This window comes from Gopherus flavomarginatus, chromosome 1 (assembly GCF_025201925.1).
Source record: "Gopherus flavomarginatus isolate rGopFla2 chromosome 1, rGopFla2.mat.asm, whole genome shotgun sequence".
In the NCBI taxonomy this organism is placed as follows: Eukaryota; Metazoa; Chordata; order Testudines; family Testudinidae; genus Gopherus; species Gopherus flavomarginatus.
The window spans coordinates 144,932,155-144,940,726 of record NC_066617.1 but is presented as its reverse complement, the minus strand read 5'-3'; positions in this window follow the sequence as shown (position 1 = coordinate 144,940,726).

Below are 8,572 nucleotides of genomic sequence, written 5' to 3'. Positions count from 1 at the left end.
GTCTGTGTGAGCACTAAGATCTGCATGGTTTGCAGCAGCTATAAAGTACTCTTTGCTTCTGATGAGCCAATCTCATAGCATTTAGGCATTACCACTTCCAGTGGTCACTGGAGCCTGGTATAGAGGCAAGGAAATATGAAAATGGCTATACAGACATTTCTAAACTGGCAGGAAGGCTAGGTGTGAGTTAGGGTGGAAGGTCAGGTCAGTTCCCCTGCCCTTAGTGTCTGCAGTTGGATTTTTACATACATACTTATTGTGGAAAAAGCAGCTTGGGTTCTGAGTGCTGCCTCCAAGTGTAAGAAAATGCAAGAGAGGGAGGATTCTGAGACCTTACACAGAAGGAACACAATGCCCGAGTGCTGCAGAGCTGGGTTCCACAAGAGCTCCCCCAGCATGCAGGTGAGGCAGAGGTGGCACAGGCTGAAGGAAGCCCCTGTGGCAGCTGTGGGTTCTTTGGGGGATTTCCCTTACACAGGTTGACAATCTCAGAAAGGCCACACCTCTTTGCTGTCACTCCTCCTTGAAGGGCAGTCTAAGATAGTGGTGGGCAACCTGAGGGCCACACACAGTCAGTCCATCAGGGTAATCAGCTGGCAGGCCAGGCAGTTTGTTTACATTTGCATAGCTGCCCACAGCTCCTGGTGGCCACAGTTCACCATTCCTGGCCAATGGGAGCTGCAGGTTGCCCACCACTGGTCTAAGATAATGTGGGAGTTACCAGTCTCAGTGTTTAATCCCACCAGCAAGACAGAAGAGGTTCAGGAGCCCAAGCCCTCAGGCAGGGCAGGGCACCAAGCAGTTTAAAGCCCAACCCTCAGGCAGGGCATAGTCAGGAACCCAGGCCTCAGACAGGGCAGGGTACCAAACACAGTCTAGCACACCCCTGTACCCCCGAGCCAGAAGTCAGGCACTCACCAAAGAGTTCGGCCCACCAACCAGGGGTCAGGCATCCAGGTACAATCTCTTGTCCTGGCTCTGGTGGGAGCCAGACAGGCACAGTCCTCTTGGCCTGAAGAAGGGGAGTACTGCCACCCCAATGCTGGGTCAGCAGGGGTAGGGGGACACACACCTGCCCAACTCCACTGTTTCCCAACCCAGGGCCTTAACAGGCAGAGAGGTCTGCCACTAGGTCAGCAGGGAATCCCCCTGCAACACATTGACCATATTTAAGATGCTCCTGCAGCCAGACTGCAGTTGGCTATTGCTGGGCTCCTTCCTCCCCTCCCCTCCCCTCACAGTGTACCTGAATCCAACTTATCCTCCATCTCTTGGGGATATGGCCAGCAGCAATCCCAGCAGCTCCTCAGCATCAGTCAAGTCTAGCAGCTTGGGCAACTCCTCAGGGTAATTGACATTTTCTGCATCAGGGGTGAGAGAACATGTCCATCTCTTTTGGCAGTTGCCTCCTGATTGCCCTTCAGCACCCAACTTTTATACTTCCTGCTCCTGTCCAGCCCCTCTGCTTCCTGTTTCCGCCCACCAGGGGCTGTCTGGCCCCCCCTCACTGTCAATCTCCAAAGGAGGCCACACCTCTTTGCTACAAGGCCCCATAGAGCAATAATGCCCAGTAGAAGAACACAATGTTCTACTCCACCTATTTCCTGACTTACAAAACAAGTTAGAAGCTTTGTGTCCCTCCAGATATATGAAGTTAATTCAAGTTCCTCTGAGGAATAATAGCACTTCACATGTACCACATCATCCTTCTGAAGAAGTTAAAGACCTTTTCATCCCTGGATTAATATTATCATCATCTCCATTTTACAGAAGGGACAACACACACTTAGACCAGGTCTACACTAGAATATTTTGCAGGTATAATAACGTTGATTAGGAGTATAATTTTTTACAACACTTATACACTGGCAAAAACCCTAGTGTATGTGCAGTTATACCAGTATAAAAGACCTTATTTTGTTTGGGGAGCTGGTGTAAGCTATACCAATATAATCACATTTTTCCTGAGAGATGCTGAATGTACACTAGAAGGATTTAGTATAACTATACTTGTATAGGTATACCAACAAACTTTTTCTGCTGTAGAACAGTACCTGAAAGAAGAAGCCAGTGTGACAAAGTCAGGAATAGAATCCAAGTCTCCAAAGTTCCAGCCCCTTTGCTTTATAGGTATGATCCTAGGCCCACTGAAGTTCATGGAAAGACTCCCACTGATTTCAATGAGCTTTGGATCTGGCCCAATCACCATTAGAGTGCACTTTCCACTAGGGCAGAGGTGTTTTGGAGATAGCCACAAGACATGCTATATTCTGTAAACAGTACAAATTGTTTCTCATCAATTCTTGGGACATACATTTCTCAAAATCTGTCAGATTTCTATGTTTACCTGCTATTGTTGACTTTGAATAAGCACCCAGATTTGTTACTTTGTATCGATTTGCTCTATTGCAAATTTAGAGCTACACTGTTGGTTTAACTTAGTGCGCAAAACATTATGCAATCTAAACATCCAATTGTTTGCAGTTGGAACACAAACAAACTGGTAGTGTGGGAATTGGGAGGACAAGGTAACTGAAATATTTGCTTGTCTGGTTCATTTCTAATCACAAACAGGCCACCCAAGATGTTCCAAAAATTTTGCTTACTATATGGGATTCTGTTGTAATCAGCAGCGCAATTACAGCAGTACAGTACACTGTACCAGCAAAATATTTATCACTGGTATGACGTACCAGTAAGACACAGGAGGCGCCACTGGTCACATGCTGGCAGCTCCTCCGGCATAGCTGTATGGACCCCAGCCCTTCCACGGAATTGCATCTCCTCCATCTGTACAGCAGAAGCCCTCCCGGAGGACAGGGCTTGTGGGGCAGGGCTGGGGGTGGTATCGCCGCCGGAGGAGCTGCCGGCATTCTGCTCCCTCCTCTTTTCGCTGCTGTAGGACATAGATGGAGGATGGAGACGCAGCAATGTGGGAGGGCGGGGATGGGAGAAGAATTAAAAGGAGGCTCACATGGGGAGGTCATGTTCTCTGCCTCTTAGCTGGTGTCTCTCCCTCTCCCGTATACCAGTTAGAAATTGATTTTACTTGCACCACTGGTTTTAATTGAGAAAATTATGAGCCATATCATCCCATCTGTTTTTGTGGGTGGAAGGGATGAAAACTTGGTGGATCTTTTGCTGAGAAGAGCAGAACAGTGTAGTGCTTGCTCTATGGCCTTGTAGCTTCTCTTCTCTCAGCCTCCATGGTAGCCCCTCCACAGGTACGTGGACCCATGCTGTTGTCAGGAGCAGGCATAAGAGAACAGGGCTGGGGAGAGAGTGGGAAAATCATGCTGTCTATGCATCATCCCCCACACCAGCACTAAGGAGAATCCTCACCAAAGTGCATATTGACCTATGGTCTGATCCAAACCCTCATCCAAACACTCTCATTGACTTCAGCAGGCCTTGGGAAGGGATAGGAGGATGAGTGAGGAGTGGTGCTGAGACTCATCAGGGGAAGGGAGAGGCAGCTGGCTCCAGGATGGGAAGAAGTGTTTCTAGTGTTTCCACATGTTCCTGGGCCCATTCCTATCACTCTGGGTCCCTGCTCCCTGGCCCCATGGCAATCACTCTGTGTCCTGCTCTCACTTCCCTCCTTCTGTCCCTCTCTCCCCCCACCCCGACATGTAAGTTTACCTGAATCCCCACAATATTTCCATTGCAGGGACGCCAACCCACTCCCTCCCACCCTCATTCCCAGTTCCACCACCCCTGCTGCTAGCCTGACAAGAAAACATTTTTATTTGAAGGTGCAAGACATTGTTTTAAAATGACTCTGAAGCACAGGTGCAAGAGCATTTTTAATCTCGTGACAAGCCAGCGTGCAGGTTAGACTGACACGAAGGTTAATTGTTTAATATTTACACCACAGCTTGTATATATAACCCCACTTAAATTAAATAAATTACAATAAACAGCTCCGTTGCTTTCCTTAGACCAGAAGGCTGTAATACACACTGTAATACACACTGCAATTACCCGAAAGACCACCAGAGCAACTATAAGACAGTCACAAATACATGTACCAGAAACTATTGAGAAGCCCCAAGTGTAAAAGTAACAGCCCAGGAGAAGTCTCAAAATATGACCTCAAGGAAACAAAATAATTAAAAGCAGAGTGACTTAAATGGGACTTAAACACATGCTTAAAATTAGTGCAAGCTTAAGTGCTTTCCTTAGCAGGTCTGGAGAGGTCTGACAAAGGGAAAACAAGAAAGAGGAGAAAGGGGGCAGGAACAGCCCACAACGTTTTGGCACCTGAGGCGGGGAGCTAAAATGACACCCCCATGTCCCCTCACTTGGGCCAAAACTTTGAAAGGTCTCAATTCTGCCTTCTTCCTGTTCTACTCCTCTCATGGTACTGCTCTGTTACCTACCCAATAAAAGAACTAACAACCTAAAATGCCTTGTTCAAAAACTTTTAAGTAACACTTAACTTTCAAATGCCAGAACAGCAAATATAAGTTTTCTTGTCTGCATAGTAAACACTGGCATTTTTATCTGTTTGAATAATCAGTGGTGCTTTCCGTGCCTTCCTGGTTCCTGAAGGTCCATAGTCTGAGCCAGCTCATACTCTATTGAGATGGTTGCAAGGCCGACCAGTTTCTCATGTGTCATTGTGGAGCACAGATGTGTTTTTATTAACTTCAGCTTGGAAAAGCTGCATTCTCTACTGGCAACTGTTACAGGAAGTGTTAAAAGTATGCACAGAGCAACAAAAGCATTTGGAAAGAGGGTGGTTATCTTATTTGTGCACATATTTTCCAGAACAGCCTTGGGAGTAGATCCTGCTGAAATGTATCTGTAAACATGTGGGACTCACCCCTGCAGTGCCTCCTGCTGGTTGTCTCAGGGAATTGACTCTCCAGCCCTCAGAGCGCCCTCTTCAGGCCAGTGTCCCATTGCTGCTGGCCCCTCATGTCCCTCCCAGGACCCTGGTGCCCCTTTACCTGAAGGCTGCCCCCTGGCAATACCCTCATCAGTCTCTATGGGTCTCCTCTCTCTAAGAAACCCCCAACCCTCTAATCCCCACCTTGCCTTAGTCTGGGCTGCCAGTCATTATCAAAACCCTGTTCTCTGGGGTAGACTGCAGTGTAAAAGCCACTCATCACAGGAAAGGGGGCTCAGACTTGCTGCCTTCCTCTGCCTCCCAGTACCTCTATGGGCCTTAGACCAGGCCCTGCAGCCTGGGGAGTTGCCAGCCTGGAGCTCCCCTGCTCTTCTGGCTCTCCCCAACCCTGCTCCACTCCCAGTACCCTTTCTGCAGGCCCAGCTCTCTCCAAGCCAGGAGAGAGACTTGTTGGTCTCTGCCTCACAGCCTTTTTATACAGGCCAGCTGTGGCCTGATTGGTGCGTGACCTAGCTGCAGCCACTTCCCCAATCACCCCAGCTTTGCATCTCTCAGTCACAACCTTCTCCCAAGACTGACTTTAACCCTTTTCTATTTTAGGAGTGGGGTAGCCACCTGTTGTATCCTTGGAGGCCGCAGGTTTAGGAAGAAATCACTTGAGACCAGAGAGCTGCAAGCCCTAAAAAGCAACCATTTTTTTACACACACTGAACTGGCCTAACCAGCCAAAACTGGCTGGGCTATCCCCTAATAGTCTAACTCAGTTGCCATAGGAACAAAACCCACAACAACCAAATACACAACACACTCCACTACAGTATCTTGAAAGAGCTTTCAGTTCATCAGCTAAATCACTCGCATCAATATCACACATATCATCATGTGTCAACACTGTCTCTAGTGCCGTGCATTGCTGGTATAGGTCTTCTTCATGTATAGTGAGTTTTGGAAATATCATACAACATCCCAAATATATTGCTGTGTTCCTTGAGCTGCATGAAACGTTCTTCAACTGACTGTATTGCACAATCTAGCACTTGGTTAAAGAATTCAACTTTGAATTGTTGTTTGGGGTCTCTTATGGGATTATCCCATGCCTCGTAATCAAAATGTCTTCTTCGGTGACTCTTGTATTCTTGAATGAGTGGGAAAATAGCTTCAGTGTGAAGTTCCTCTGCCAACTTCTGTGAACTCTTCAGAACATTTTAAAATCCCTCATCTGACCGGCAAGACTGTAGGTATGACTTGGCTCTGTCTAGTTGTTTCATTGCTCCAGATATATCAAGGTCAACACCTTGGAGTCTCTTGCTTACAACATTTATTTCAAACAATATGTCCTGCCACAACACTAAGCCACACAGAAATTTGAAGTTATGTATGTTTCTGGTGATTTCATTTCCCTCTGCCACTGTTCTCCCACAGTTCCTGTCATAGTATTATCCTCCATAATGACAACTATGGCATCATCTATCTTCCCAATTTGGTGTTTGATAGGCTTTATCACCTCCATTCAACTTTTCCATTGTGTGGCACTCAGTTGTTTCAGTGTCAGACAGGATGTTCCCAGATGTTGCTTCAAAATTTGCCATTGATGAGTTGATATAGAGAAAACTCCATAGAAGCTTTGAATTACATTAAAAAATTCAGCAGCCTCACTAGAAGCTGATGCTGCATCATTGACCACCAAGTTCAATGAATGAGAACTGCATGGGACAAAAAAAGCTCAAGGGTTTTACTCTCAGATCCGTGTCTGCACTATTCTGTTCTGTCCTCTCATGTTAGCACCATTATCGTAGCCCTGACCTCTCATGTCAGCTATCACAATTCCCATATCTTCCAGCTTTTTAAGAAGCACATTTGTCATACTAGCTCCTGTAATATCATCAATGTTAATAAATTATAGAAAATGCTCTCTGACTGTCACCATTATAGGGACATTTTCATAAGGTTCTGTTGTTACAAAACGCACCATTAAAGTCATTTGTTCCGTATGGCTGATGTCAGTTGTGTAGTCCAGAATAACAGAGTAATATCTCCCTGACTTCAGATCTGCCACAATCTTCTGTTTGACTTTTGTTGCCAGTAACTGTATGATCTCATTTTGAATTGTTTTTACAAGGTAGTGGTGTGTGTACATTTCTTTGGTGAAAAGCAACAAAATAACAGATGTAGCACCTTATAGACTAACAGATGTACTGGTCTGCTGTTAGCCTAGAAGGTGCCACAGAACTCTTTGTTGCTTTTTTACAGATCCAGACTAACACAGCTACCCCTCTGATTTCTAGGATGGTGACTCTTCTTAAACGCTCCTGGAGTACAGCATCAAACTCAGCCGTCAGCTCCACAATTTTAAGGAAATTTCCACTGTTCGGCACATACAGATGATCTGAACTGCCACACAGTGCTAGGTTTTGGGTAGCAAGCATTCTCACAATCGCAATGAGCCTTTTCAGAATATTTTGCCATTAAAGAGACTCTGATGCAATCTTCTCTTGATGCTGATCATCTATGGTGGTCTTTAACCTTAGTCTCATCTCAAGCTCTTTCCACCTATGGAATGCTCACTGGTGATTTGCTGCCTTCTCATTGCATGCCAGATTTTTAGCCAGATTTTTCCAGTCCTTTGTTACTGTAAAACCCAATGTGGCTGGAACAGTAGACTGGAGGAGTTTGCAACAAAAACAGTATGCAGCATTCTGGAGTTTTGAGTACATAAGCCATGGCCTCTCCACTTTGTCACCATTGTGGATTTCACCCCAGGAATGTGTTGGATGAAAACTTCTATTTTCATTGTTTTTGGGGAACATGCCGTTTTTCACTTGCTGTGGCCCATGCAGTACAAGGAAGTCCCTCAGGCTACTGCTCATGTGGGTCTACAGTCTTGGATCATCTAGACTTAAGGAACTAAACTCAGCAGGAGCTGTTTTTTGCACCTCTACCATACTCTTCTCTGATCTACACTTTTCTTCCGGAATGTGCATGGTTATATCCATCTGAGATGGAGATATGGATGCTGCAGTAGCTGCCAGGTCACCTGCACTCTGACTAAATGGAAGATCAGGCATTTCCTCACCACTCACATCTTCACTGGGGCCGGAAGACTCACCGTGAACATTGGTGTCTATGTATCTCAGGAGACCTGCTTCCTACTTAAATGGAAAAGCTTCCTTTGTTTTCTTTCTTTTTCTGAATGCTGCCCCAGAGGGGCATTTTCTTCTTTCACTCATGACTGCTGTTCTGTGCCAGCTATAGTGGCTCTCAACACTCAGTCAAAGGGGACAAATAAACAGGCTGATAGCAGGGCCTGAGTGAGGGAAGATATCAGCCTCTTAAGGGCCTAACTGGCTCCTACTACTTCAGTTGACTGCCTGTTCTCCTCAAGTGGGTTCAGGGAAGCAGCAGGAAACAGAAAGCTCCCTGAGAATCTGGTATTAATCAGTCCAGGCTCCTGAGGGTGCTAGAGACGTACATAAGAGGCTCCTCCTTCTCTCTCTTCCTGTAGCTCTTTCTGCTTTCTGTTATTCCCTCTCACCTTTTCTCCTGCCTGCCTGTTATGTCTGTTGTGCCCTCCTTCCTCTAGCACAGCACTCCACCATCTCTGTGCATCTAGAGCAGAGAGAACACATATGCACCAGCACCAGTCACAATTTTCTATACTCTGGGTCCTAGTGGTGCCTTCCCACAGTCTGGCACCTGAGGTGGCCACCTCATTTCACC